Source organism: Onychomys torridus, chromosome 4 (assembly GCF_903995425.1).
Source record: "Onychomys torridus chromosome 4, mOncTor1.1, whole genome shotgun sequence".
NCBI lineage: Eukaryota > Metazoa > Chordata > Mammalia > Rodentia > Cricetidae > Onychomys > Onychomys torridus.
In genome coordinates this window covers 122,186,868-122,201,440 of record NC_050446.1, presented here as the reverse complement: position 1 = coordinate 122,201,440, position 14,573 = coordinate 122,186,868, and positions in this window count along the sequence as shown.

Below are 14,573 nucleotides of genomic sequence, written 5' to 3'. Positions count from 1 at the left end.
TCTCACTATCACACATATACACATATATGCATATATGTATATACACATATGTGTAAGTGTGTGTATTTCACAAAAATGTGAGCAACAAAATCTAGACCTATTACCCTATTTCTACAATCAATAACTTTGCACAGAAAACAGAAGGAGGAAAGGGGGAATTGTGGGTAGAAAAAGGCTAGAGGTGAAAATATAACGAGCTGATTCATCAGCAACTGTGTGCATTGTTTATTTATATAAGGAATCTAAATTAGTTAAACTCAGAGAAGCAGATGATAAAATGGTGATGGTTGAGGACCAGAGAGGAGACAAGATGAGATGATGGCCAAGGAGTGCAATGTTTCACTGATGAATGATGAATGCTAGAGTTGTGCCCTCCAGCACAGTGTCTTTAACTAGTAATACTCGGTTATATAGTTAATATTTGCTAATGATATTTTTAACACATGTACAAACTGATAATATTAGTAATAAAGGGACCAGAAAGAAAGTTTAGGAAGTAGCAGATACAATCTTAATCATGGCAATGTGTTTCTGGTTGTGTACTTACAAACCCAGCAAGCTGTATACATTAAATATGCATAACTGCTTATACCTGTGTCAGTTGTTCAATGAAGCAGTTTTACAAATGGTTAAGATGTCAAAATGGGAGAACAGGGGAATCTGTGGCTGATATGTAAAATTAAATTAAATTATAATATAAATTAAAAAAGAAAAAAGATGTCAAAATAAATGAATATATAAGTAAATAAATTGTAACATGTTATATTATTTTAATTTTACCTCATTAAAATATATTGAAATGTGGAAATCAGAAAATCTGGTGATTATGGATTTGCTAAAGCTATGCACGCTATGTGATGATGGTCATATTTGAAAGGGGAAAGCCTACCTTCATCAACATATACAAAGATTACAGGCAGGTACAATGATAGACAGTTTGTGTGCAATCAAAAATAATCTGGGAAAGATAACAACCTGAACAAAACTAAATTTCCCAATAATCTATAACTTCAGATGATGGTCGATTGGTATTTGGGTATTCATTCTCTTATTGTCACTTTAAAACATCCAATGGTAAAATACTAAGAACCGATGCTTAGCAGGATTTAACCATTATACAGGCAAAAGCTTGATAAATCTTTTGGATGTTTTCTCGTGACTAAATTGTCAAAACAGAAAATGTATCTTCTAGCCAAATTCTTGTTTCCATACCCAGATTTCTTGCTTTACCATTCCAGGAGAAATATAAAAGAAATACATTGGCAAAAGGAAAAAATGCCCAAAGATTTTTTTCCTGTACTTTGTCACTTACCATAGCAACCTGCATTTTGGAAATAGATTTGAATTTACCACTTGATTTACTAAGATACATGAATTTTTGGCATGGGAAGACTTTTTCCAGATTTTTTTAAAAAATCATGTGATCAGTGTAAAAGATTTCAAGGGAGCTGAGGTCTGCCAGAGTTCCATTGGAGTTAGTGAAATTAAAACTCTGCAGGGCTGAGGTTGCAGCTTGGTGTGTAGTGCTTATCTAGCACATATAAAGCCCTGGGTTTGAGACTCCACACCACAGCTTCTCTACTCCCACAAAATATTCACACGTTGGTGCCAGGTGTGGTGGCATACACTTGCAACATCAGCACTTGGAAAGCCGAGACAGGAGGGCTGAAAATTTGAGGATAGCCTTGGGATTCTGTCCATAACAGAACAAAACAAGAAATGAAAACAAAGCAAGACAGACTTAAAACAAAACAGTTTTCACAGAAACTATTCTCTGACGATGATGAAACAATTCTGGGTTTGCTCAGGTGGAAGATGGGATGGGATGGGAAATACGTATGGTGGGTACCAGAAAGGACTAACTAGGCCTCCTCCAGGAAGAGGATGGTCACTAAAATCATTACCCTAAGGAGTTAAGCCAAGTCAGGTCTTGCTCAGGATTGGTCTACATGGAATCTGATTTAATGGTGGGGGCTATGACAAGAGGTCTTCATTTTAACAGACTTCTCTTTGTTCTGTCAATATCGGAATCACTTAACAAAAGGATGATTTGTGCTGTGCTCAGGCTGCTTAGTAGTACAAGGTTTGTGGAGGGAGGAGCTAACCTATGCAGTGGTGATGACTTTCCTGGGATGTCAAGGAGTCACACCAATAACTGGTCCAGGGAGGCAACTGGGCAGTTAGGTGATCGGAAATACACAGACATTTGGGGTGAAGAGGTCCATATGGAACCTGGGTAGGGATTTTCTGCTCCAACCATGTATGTGGACAGCTCTATGTAAAATGGTAACTTCCCAGTAAATAAGAAGATATTGACATACTTCTCAACTGGATGTTCATTGTCCTAGGACTTGATATGTCTAAGGATGCTGATGGCTGGTAATTAGTACTAACAGTACCAACAACTTCCATTAGTAGTAGGAAGAACTGGCCAAGCAGCGTTACATGCCTTTTCCTGTGGCAACACGGCCTACAGCTAGAGATAGCCTCTTTGCCAGCCTGGTTTAGAGCTCAGCCCAAAGCTAATTATCTACATTAACAACCATCAACCTTTATGACCAAGGCTTTCTTGACTCAGGGAGCCTAGATTCTGCCATCTATTCTCAACCCTCTTTACTGTTTACTTATCTGATGGAGCTGTTCTCTTGGAAAGCTGTGTTATTCTTGTAATGCAAAGTGACAGAGAAAATAAAAACACCCAGCTGAGAAAAAGCCACAACGTTAATGTGAAACACAAACTCTCTGTTCATCTGAATCTTAGTTTATTTGAAAACAGAACCATACCGGCTCAGATCCTGGAGATTGGGAGGGGCTGTTGCCACAGCTGCCCTGTTCTCAGATCCTTCCCCAGCATGCCTTCTGGTCTTAATCCTTAGCACTTTTCCCAGGAGCCAAGGTGGTATGATGTGGGTTTGCCCTCCCTGAATATGGCTTGAAGACCAAGGGAAGAGTAAATTCTTCAATTTACAGTAGATCAGTGCGAAACGAATGTCACAGTGTCCTCCCCACCAGCCCTGAAGTCCCTCTGACTGCATAAAAAGCTTGGCCAGGGTTCTCCAGGAGCTTTGTTCTGGATGAATATGGCTTTGTGTTTCATCTGTACCAAGTTTGGGGTCTGATCCCAAACTCTCACAGCTGGCATGGAGAAACATCTGGTTGGCATCTTCTATATCCTGTGTTTCCTGGTGTTTGCCTGCATTTTTGGGAATTAGCTGGGCCTTCTTTTTTTCTGAATGTTTTCTGAACAGTGCTAGCCATATAAGAATCTTTGCCATATAAAGCCCCAGGGAGAGCCTTGCTATGTAGGCTGTTTCCTGTCCTCACTCTACCCCAAACTGGAAAAACAAGAGCCCGTGGAGGAAAATGAAAAGAAACAGTCCAAATAATAGAAGAAAAGCAGGAACTCTAACAGATGAGAGGGTTTAATGAATAATGGGAGGTAAACAACCTCAAATTATACCCCTCTAAGAAGGCAGTGCAAGAAAGTGCCCACCAGGTTAAAAATCATTGACCTTAATTCAGTGCAGTGATGATGATTAGCTTGAAAAGCACGTGGGAGTAAAACAAAATTAATGAATTCTAAAAGGCTTTACTGTTGATCAGCATTTTGCATCTAGGGTCCACAAAAGAATCCCCTAGAGAATGTTCACAAAGTGCGTGTGTTGAGGGATTCAGGTTCAATTGTATTCAATATAGTTTAAGGAAAATATTTTGTTAAACATAGTTTACTTTTAAGATAAAAAAATTCCACTTGAGCTATATGTAGATTGAGTCTGAGCAGCTGCTAAAAAGTAAGACACTGGTTGCACAGTGGGAACTGTGTGGTAGAAATGCACAGACTGACAAGCGATAGCAGTTGGGATCCAAAATCAAGTCATTGACCTTATCCCCAGGCATGGGAAACAAGAGACAAATCTTTGCCAAGTGACAGTCTTATTTGACAGTTTCTAGTTCCTGACAGCAAAGGCTCAGCTAACTTCTGAGAACTTTTATTGTCCAAAAGCTGATTCCTTGATATAGTCTTTAACTAAGTACATCTTCTTTACAGAATGTCAGAAATGTTAGGGGAAGGCTCCTTCCATCAACTGAAGCATGATCACAAACGCCTTGGTGATGGATATAGGAACAACACATCCTGGGGGAGGAGTTAGGATGAATTATAGAAAGCAGAAAGGGTCCTAGCAGGATGAACTGGGCCTAAGTAGGCACACAGTTGAACTCTTCTAGGGGAATGTTTGACTTCAGAACAACATTCTGAAGCTTTCTGTGAATGGCTTGTGCCAGAGGAAGGCCAATGTCAAGAGCCTGGTAAATTACCCTGGATCAGTCGGAAGCTGTTTGCTAGGAAGGAAGGACAAATGCAAGACTGGAAGAAACCAGAAAACTGACACCCAGGCAGGCAGTGAGGACCCCAGTGGAAAGTCATGGAGAAACTGCAGAAAGTCAAACAGATGTGGTCTTGGAGAAGAAAAAAAGACAGGCAGTGAGGAGGTTGTTCGTCAGTGAGTGGGTCAGGTAACTCATGTGACTCCCCAATCTCTTCTCTGAGTTTGTCACTTTCTTTTGAAGGAATCAGATCAGAATGCCTAACATCAGATTTTATCATTAGTGGAGCCACACTATCACATTCAGTAGAACATATAATGCTTAAGAGTAACTTTGTTTATATATCAAGATCGTATGTCCAAGATTAAAAGAAAAACAGACTGTAATGAGGAAGGATATCCTTTCAGATCTCTCCTATGAATCCTACTTCCCAGAAGCAAATGTTCTTCATATACTGGGGTAGGTATTCTGCCCTGTGTATGTGTGCATGGGTATGAGCATAAAAATGAGATAAGTACACAATAAGGGGATAAATAAGAAAAGAAAAAGGTTCTATATGTCCAACACAGCTGCAACTCTATGGCAGCCCTGGGGTTTTGAATGATGAATGTAAGTGGTGAGGAAAATAGGCTAATTTATGTGAGTGGTTTTAAGGAGTTGGGAATGATGCTGAAGGACTGTAGGTGAAGATAGCCACATCCTGCAAAGATGAATTATCAAATTTTGTGGTGATGTTTTTACTATCTCTGAGGCATTGTTTGGGACTTGTGTGCAGAAGTAGCCACTGTGAGCTCTTAGAATATCAGGCTTGCTGAGAACCAGGATACATTTGCTAAAATAATTACAAATTAGGTTAGATCATTTTCTTTCTCAAAAGGAGTCTTTAGCCTGGTGGTGTGAGAAGGAATAGACAACTGGTCACTTAGACTAATCTGTGACTTGAAACATCATATTTTGTGTTTTGTGATCAACATGTTCTGGATAATGCTGAAGTTGGAAGAGTTTTAAGCTAACAGTAGTCAAAGGATGTTGTAATATAATCATTATCATTTGAAAGCAAGAGCAGGCCTATCCCACCCAATACTGATCATATTTTGTATTTTATTTTCATTGCCTACTATGAATACATCTACACAATAGTGACTGATCAATTAAAATATGTTGTTAGTAGTAAAATGCAAGAATGAATGAACAAATAAATGGCTAGTGGAATGAACCCAAGTGGGATAAATAGTACCTAGTAATCTGAGTGACACAGTTAAGTAACAACAACAAAATCTTCTCTAGCAAGGGGTGTAAGGATTTCTGTTATTTCTGACAAGCTTCTAAAGCACAGAGAGGAAGCTTGAGCAATCTCAGGTGACTATTTCCTGAGCTTTCCTGCTCACTGGCTTTCTGCTGCTCTACTATTTTAATGGTTTTCAGAAAGACCCCCATTCCCCGCAAATCTACCCAGTTTGTCATTAAGACTTCATCAACTTCCTACCCAATAGTTGCTAGTAAGGACACCCAAGGGCTTGTGACACCACATTTGAGGTGTGTAAGGCCCTTGGCCTCTGGTTGCATTTTTTTTAATAAATACTTTTTTTTCTTTATTATTATGTGTTTTAAATTTTATACATTAGCCATGGGTTCCCCTGTATTCCCCTCTCCTTCCCCCAGCTCCACCTTCCCCCCAGCCCCTCCCCTCCATTCCCATGTCCCCCAGGATCAAGGCACCCCTGGGGATTCATTTAAACCTGGTGGATTCAGTACAGGCAGCTCCTGTCACCTCCTTCCAGCAAAGTGTCCCTGTGTAAGCCCAAGGTTTCAAACAGCCAGCTCATGCACTAAGGACAGATCCTGGTCCCATAGACTGGATGCCTCCCAAACAGATCAAGCTATTCAATGGTCTCACTTATCCAGAGAGCCTGATCCAGCTGGGGGCTCCACAGCCTTTGGTTCATAATTCATATGCTTCTATTCGTTTGGCTATTTGTCCCTGTGCTTTTTGCAATCTTGGATTCAACAATTCACGCTCTTGCAGACCCTCCTCTTTCTCAACAGTTGGACACCTGGAGCTCCACCTGGGGCCTGGCTGAAGATCTCTGCATCCACTTCCATCAGTTATTGGGTGAGAGTTCCAAGACGACTGTTAGGGTGTTTGGCCATCTGATCACCAGACTAGGTCAGATCAGGCTTTCTCTCGACCATTGCCAGCAGACTACAGAGGATGTATCATTGTGGATTTCTGGGGACCTCTCGAGCACTCTGCCTATTCCTGGTCTCGTGTGGTCTTCATTTATCGTTGCATTTTTGAGAAGTCATTGGATCTCTTAGTCCTCTTCTCCATTCTTGTCAAGTTGCTTGTTAAGCTATGTATGAGGTTCTCTTAGTTCTTGTTGGAGGTCTTAAATAGACCAATGAAGTGGTTGCACTTTCATAGTTTATTTAACTTGTAGGTAGACGGTAACACAGATATTGTGAGGATGCTTGTCTGGGTTGAGCTCACAACCTATCTGACCTTCATTTCCAAGAACTAGAAGAGAATGCCTCTTTACTTGTTAGCTTCATACCCATTCTTGCATGTGTTTTTAAATTTGTATTAAGAATAAACACTTTGCTCATGGTGAGACAACCCTGGTGGACACAAAGAGCACTTTCTGTTAGAAAGGCAAAGTAGGAGATGACCATGGACTGGCATCATTTCCTTGAGAACATAGTCCTTACCTGGCTTTCCCTCTATGTATCTATGGACCTTTGGATCAATGCTTTAACAAACTTATTATAAGTAGGGTGTACTAATATATTACTTCTTAAGTTGAAGATTTTAGTTAAAATGCAAATTGGGAAGACAATGGGTCTATTTATGGAGTGATGGTATTTTTGAATAATATGTAGATGTTCCATGGGAGCTTATGGTTTAATGTGGAAAGAAAGTCCAACAATTATCAGTCGATCATATCTAGAGAAACAGAACCAATAGAGTGAATATATATTAAACAAAGAGTTATTGTATTGGCTTACACCATAGAGTTGAAGTAGTCTAACAATGGTGCTCTCACAGCAGAGAGGCCAAGAATCCACAAGGCTAGGTGTTCAGAAGGCCCATTCCTGAATACAGGGGCATGTCTGAATCCTAAAGAAGCTGATTGCAGTGTCAGCAAAGGTGCTAGCACCAGCAGGAACAGGGCAGAGGATCTCACCAGATAGAACAAAGGCCAGGGGAACAAAGGCAAAGCTCTCCTTCTTGGATGTTTGTTGCTATCTAGGCCACTACCAGAATATACTGCCCACATTAGAGTGGGCCTTCCCATATCAATTAAGGCAATCAAGATAACCCCCACAGATATGCCCATTAAGTCATCCTGACCTGGACACTCCCTCATTGAGAATCTCTTCTGAGGTGATTGTAGGTTTTGTCCAGTTGATAATTTAACTATGTATTACTAATCAAAACAGCATGTTATACACACTTCATCATACACTATTAAGAGGTTAGTACCCAGAGCACCTTGGGATCTCACAGAAGGAAGTGTGTTTTTCCTGAGAATCAAACAGAATCAAAGAAGTACCCTCACATGATGCCATGGCTGAGGGCGTTCCTGAAGGCTAGACTGCTAACTGCAGAGATGATTTGGTATAAGGTACTAGTACATGCCTCTGCCATAAAGATGAAGGCATATTGGGGGACTGTGTGTGGCTGAAACTTTGGATACAAGAGGGCTAGGAGGGGGACAAGGGCATGAGTTAGTGAGACAGACAGTGGTTACAACAGAAGAGCCCTGAATGCCAGCCTGAATAGACTAATACATTCTTTAAAGAAAAGGTTTTATGTTCATTTATTTTATGTGTATTATTGTTTTGCTTTCATACATATGTGTCAAGTGCCCATGAAAGCCAGAAGAGTGTGTTGGATCCCCAAAGGTTGGAAATATAGTTATGAGCCACTGTGTGGGTGCTGGGGAATTGAACCTGGGTCCTTTGGAAGACTAGAAGTGTTCTTTACTGTAAAGTCATCTTTCCAGTCTGCCCCTTCAACTCTTCTTTAAAGGAAGTTTAGATAAAGTTTTCTTCATCAAGAATGAAGGTAATATTGAAAGTAATGTGGGTGATGTTTAGATACGGATGGGAATGTAAAGAATAGAAGAAGGTATCTAGTGAAGGCAGCTGGCAAAACTGTAGTGAACAAACCCAGTGAATGATGGGCTTTTGTCATCAGCACAAGACTAAGATCTGAGATTGCTGGCACACACCTTTAACCCTAGCACTCCAAAGGCAGAAGCAGGTGATCACTGTGAGTTTGGGGTTAGTGGTTAATGTGGTCTACATAGTGAGTGAAGGCACCAGCCAAGCAAGCTTCTGGTAAATTCTTAATTGTGAAGCTGGCTAGATTTTTTTGCAAGGATCATCTTGGATAATGAGGCATGTGGAGCAAAGGAGGTGGGGTTGGTGGGAGCTAGGGAAGGAGATTTGTCAAGTATTTAAAGAGTTGACAAAATCCCCAAAGTATGCCATGTTAAGCTCAACTATTTAAACTCAAAAGAAATGTCCCCTTGGCTTACTTTGGAGGGTGGGGATCTGTAAATGCTTCCATTTGGCATGTCTCCAAGCTCTTTACCCTCTAACAGTCTTGCAACCATGACTGAACGTGTGCCTCAGTGTCCTTTATCCCAGCACTCAAGAGCATCTTAGCAGGGGATTCTGTGATACTCAGTCTTCAGGGTCCAAAATTGAAAGCAGATTCTGTGTGGGTGTGTGTCTGGCTTTGTGACATTTGCTGGACAGCATCTGTAGCCTTAAATGAGGTTTTCAAAGACATTTATGACCTTAGGAAAAAAAGACAAAATCTTCACTCTATACATTGTCCTTGCTTCACATCCTTGAGCAAGCATATCACCTTTATCTCCATCATCTTGAATTTCAAAACACCTTCTTCACCCAACACTGATATCTTGAGCTTGTATCCAGGGTCCATGGCTCATTTGGTCATTGCAGAGTTGCATGGACATAATAAAGACCAAACTGAGTCGATTATCTTCTTTCACATATTTCTGCTCCAATTTTGTGTGCGATAAAGTGTCTCATACTCCATTCTTACCATGTGCAAACAATTTGCTATTAACTGTGATAATGTCACCTCTGATTTGGACATTTATCCCTTGCTTCTTTATTCTGTTACTCAGAGAACAATTTCAAGCTACACAATGTAGGAATCTTTTAATAAGTGGTTCCATCTTTATCTCTGGGCTTCATGGCAACTAATTCTTCACTTACCGTGTGTGCTAGGCCAAATCATATTCTTCTGCCTTTGAGAAAGTTGGTCCCTTGACATGGGATGTGCTTTCCCATGTTGCATACATGAAAATCATATACCCAAGACTGATGAAATCTTCTCTTTAGTATCTTTCTAGCTACCCAAGCTATTCCTTTTATCTGTGTTCATACAATGCATTTGGTGTAGGAATTAATCTACTGAGTTTCCTTTATTTTTTTGCTTCTGTGCCTCTCTCTGCAGCTTGGACCTGCATTTCCCAAAGGAAGAGTGAGTTATCCATTGTTGAATCTGAAGTGATTCACACAGGAAGGCTGAGCACTTTATAGGTGTCAAATAAGTATATGCTTTGAATCTGTTGAATCTCCACATTGGTCTCCATAGCTATCCTTTGTACCCTTTTGACTAGAAAAGGTAAATCTCTTGAGCTGAATTCTGATGGGAACTTCATTTGGGAAGTGCCATTCATCTGAGTCAAACACTGAAGAGAATATTTCATAAAAGGATTTCCCTTGAAGTCCTCCCTAATAATAGGGGCTATCCTGGATTTTCTTGCTGATTACTCTTCATCAGAAACCAACAGTTATTTGTTACACTTACTGAATAGTTATTAAGCTTTCACAGGGTGCCAGCACCTATGATATGTGTTGTTGGGGTAGTGACAAAGACATCAGTCATGGGCTGTGCCTAGCAAGTACTCATTCCAGTTCTTATTTCGTTGAATCATGTGACTATTTCTTCCCAAAGACATAATCTGGATTTATATTGTGTTATGTTTGTATATGGGTGTAAGGTGAGGAAAGCGAATCTCCTTTTAGTTATATCAGTTAAAATCAGAGTGGTCCTAAAGTATAAGATCATGAAAAAGATGGGGCTGGAGAGATGGCTCAGTGGTTAAGAGCATTGACTGTTCTTCCAAATGTCCTGAGTTCAATTCACAGCAACCACATGGTGGCTCACAACCATCTATAATGAGATCTGGTGCCCTCTTCTGGCCTGCAGGCAAAACATGCAGGCAGAATACTGTATACATAATAAATAAATAAAATATTTTAAAAAATATTTAAAATAAAAGATCATGAAAAGGATGATTGTCAAGTCTCACTGAAGGCCACATTGGCAGTGTGCTTAATATACATGCAGGTTTCAATGTGTCAGAAACTGATCTGCATGTTCTCTGCCTTCACCTTGGCAGATGTGCAAAACAGATACAATTGTCAAGACTATGATGCATATTTTACAGATGAGAAATTTGAAGAATAAGGAGGAAGAGGAAGAGAAGGAGGAGAAGAAGAAAAAGATGATGAAGAAGAAGAAGAGGAAGAAGAAGAAGAAGTAGGAGGAGGAGGCGATGACGATGACGAAGAAGAGGAGGAGGAAGAATAAGAGAAGGAAGAATAAGAATAAGGAGAAGGAGAAAGAGGAGAAGAAGAATATTTGGTGAAAAACAAAACAAAACAAAACAAAACAAAACTAAGACCAATATAATTATAGACCAGCATCCTTAGTTTTTTTTCTATCTGAGAAGCTGGAAATAAAAAGAACATTTAGAATAAACACCATACCAACCATAGCTGGTATTTGAGATCCACTCTAAATAAAGTACAAAAGAAGAGCATTTCACAGATTTAGTTACAATTTCAGCTCTTCCCAGGGAGACCTCAGAGGAGATGAGCCACATTTCAGTATCTGCAGTCTTCTTGCAGGACACCTAAAAATCTGTAGCAAGTGCTCATGAACTGGCTGTTTGGAACCTTGGGCTTACACAGGGACACTTTGCTCAGCCTGGAAGGAGGGGACTGGACCTGCCTGTACTGAATCCACCAGATTTAAATGAATCCCCAGGGAAGTCTTGGCCCTGGAGGAGATGGGAATGGAGGGGAGGGGCTGGGGGAAAGGTGGGACTGGGGGCGGGAGGGGGGAGGACAGGGGAACCCATGGCTGATGTGTAAAATTAAAACACAAATATAATAAATTTTTAAAAAGGAAAAAAAGATATGATAACCCCCCTAAAAAAAGTAAATGAATTCACTGAGAAAGAAAAGATGGGTGACTAATTGGATAAGTCCATTTCTTTTCTCGTTGGAAATGTGGACTTGAAGTGCTGGTAGATTGGACATAATCCACCAAAATGTGGGTCTACCTCAAAACACAGTTGTTTTTGGTCAGCTCCTGGTTCTATGTGAATTAGTGCTCATTAATTGTATCCTCAACTGGAGAATTGGAATATAATTTATAAAATAAATATATCAACAGCTAAATGTTTATTGAATTGAATTATTGAAATATTTATAGTCTCAGCATGCTATGTGCATTGCATGCTTTCTCATTACAGTTTTCCAAGATCTTCATGAGATAGACACAGCTGTACACCTCTTTCCTTTAAAAGGAATATGAAGCTCAGTATTTTATTGGCTTGAGCTAAGAAAGACAAAAACATGCCATGCCGTGATCTGACCTTGGGTAGTCTATCTATACCTGTGCACATAATTCTGACACTCACCTATATCCTAATTCAGGTAAAGGATGTAGCATATAACTGGGAGTGGTCACCTAAGATGGGACTAATTTTTAGGAGGAAGGAGAGTACTCCACAGAAGAAAGAATAGGTCCCATAATCAGCCTGTCTGGTGAGCATGAGGTAATGGGTAGGAAGGAATCCTCTATCATCTATGAGGCTTCAATTTGTTCCAAAAAGTTGGAAGGTTTAAAGGTGGTAATTGACAAAGAGCCCTCATAGAACACTGTAAGCACTTAAATGATATCATCATCATCATAATTGTCATCATTATCAGTATTAGCTATTTGAATGTAGTTCCTTTTGCTGTGAACCTGGATGCACCAAAGAAGAATAATAGGGACAAAAAATAATTAGTAGGTTCTCAGAATCATGAGTAACATTGCCCAGGCCAAAAAGCAGTTTATGAAAATGGTCATAACTTCAGAGTTCTCCAGTGCCTTCTATTCTTCTGCTATGTTAATGAGATGTAATAACCTTTTAAAAGAAAACCTTTTAACATATTTTCTGTTTATCTCAAATATTTCCTTCCTTTGTCCTCAAGGTTGGGCAGTAATTGGGAAAAAAATTCTATTTTCCTTTCCTTCTCCGATCCCACTCAAGTTGAGCAGGCCCTGGCTCCTTGCCCACCCACCTTTATTCCAGATGTTACCCTGGCGAACCTCTCAGGCTGTAACCAGGCAACCATTGGGAAGAGGGCCCTCCTGGCTCTGGGCCTAGAAACAAAAGAAAAACAAATAGGAGGATGTCTTGAGTCTTCTACCTACTTTGGTTTTCCAATCTCACTTCCCTCGGACTTTATTATTTTTGTAATGGAAATTGAAGCTTGGCATCTGGATTGTCTGTTCACATACCAAATGTCCGGTCCTTGCTAGAGCAGACCTCTGGCTGGATTTGATCCTATTGATCCTGATTTTGGAGTCTGACAGCCAAGGAAAACATTCCTATGCCCCCTCTCTCCATGCTGAAAAGGAGAGCACTGACCATGTGTCCACGCAGTGATGAACTCTGGGACTCTCAGGCAATCAAGCAGCTTTGTGCAGGTCACACTCAGCATCCCATTGAAATTGCTCTGGCCAATTATACATTCCAAAGCATCTTTGATCCACAACTCTATTGCCCTCTACTCCTCTTGCTTGGACTGCTGTAGTCTTCTTTGAGCTGCCCTTTATTAGCATGAGTTAGGACGCTAGTCTTTCCTTTATGCAACCAGCAAAGACATTTTAGACTTAAGAGTGATGACATCATGGCTCCATCTCAGACTCTGCTGTCACTCTGCATGGTGTCTCTAACCTTATCTTTGAGAAGCCTCACTCATTCATTCAACACTTATTTCCCAAGTGCTTATCCCATACCAGCTTCTGTCATCATTCTGACAATATTCTGACCATATCTTGTAGACAAAACTGAGAATAGTTAGTATTTGGTTGGCAGGTAAATGCATTAATTAGTAAATAAAAATGTAATATGTAAGATGGCTGTGAGTGTTTAAAAAGCAAAGCCAAAACAGTAAATCAGGGATTCAAGATAGGAGATACAAGAATAGGGGGAATTTGTGAATGTTCCCTGGGGCAATAGTTGGAGGAGATCAGTAATTGGTTGAGTCAGTCAAGCAGAGGATACTGAGGGGCTCACACTGGATTAAGGGAAGAAAATGTGCAAAAGCCATAAGGTGTGAGAGAATATGATTTATTTAAACAAAACCCAATATCCACTATGGCTTGAATGGAGAGACAGGCAAAGACTAGCAAGGATGTATTGAGAGACACAGCTGGTGCATAGTCTGCACAGCCTTGGAACACTGTCTTCTTACTTCAGGTGAGATGGGGATTCATGGAAAGGTTTGAGCAGCATGGTGTGATTTCATCACGTTCAGATAGTGTCTTAGGGTTTCTACTGCTATGAAGAGATGCCATAACCATGAAACTCTAACAAATGGAAACATTTAATTGAGGTGGCTAACTTACAGTTCTGAGGTTCAGTTCATTATCATCATGGTGGGATATGGTGGCATGCAGACAGATGTAGTGCTGGAGAAGTAGCTGAGAGTCCTACATTTTGCAGGCCACAGGAAGTGGTCTGAGATACTGGGTGGGTCTTGGGCATATATGAGACCCCAAAGCCCACCCCCACAGTAACACATTTCCTCCAAGGAGACTACACCTGCTCCAAGAAGGCCATACCTCCTAATAATGCCATTCTCTTTGTGGGCCATTTTCTTTCAAACTACTATAGACAGATTGTCCATGCTCCTGTAGAAAGGCAAGGGTCAAAGCAGGAAGCTATACCATAGTCTGGCACTAAATAATGAGGATTTAGGCCAAAATTAGCAGTTTTTTTTTTTATTTGGAAAATTAACATACACTAATAAAAACTACCTTGAAAATGATTGGGTTTTGCTAATGCCTCTAATTTGATGATTCTTTCCAAATAGACCTCTGTTTTCTCTAGTTACAGGCAACTGTGTCCCTGCTG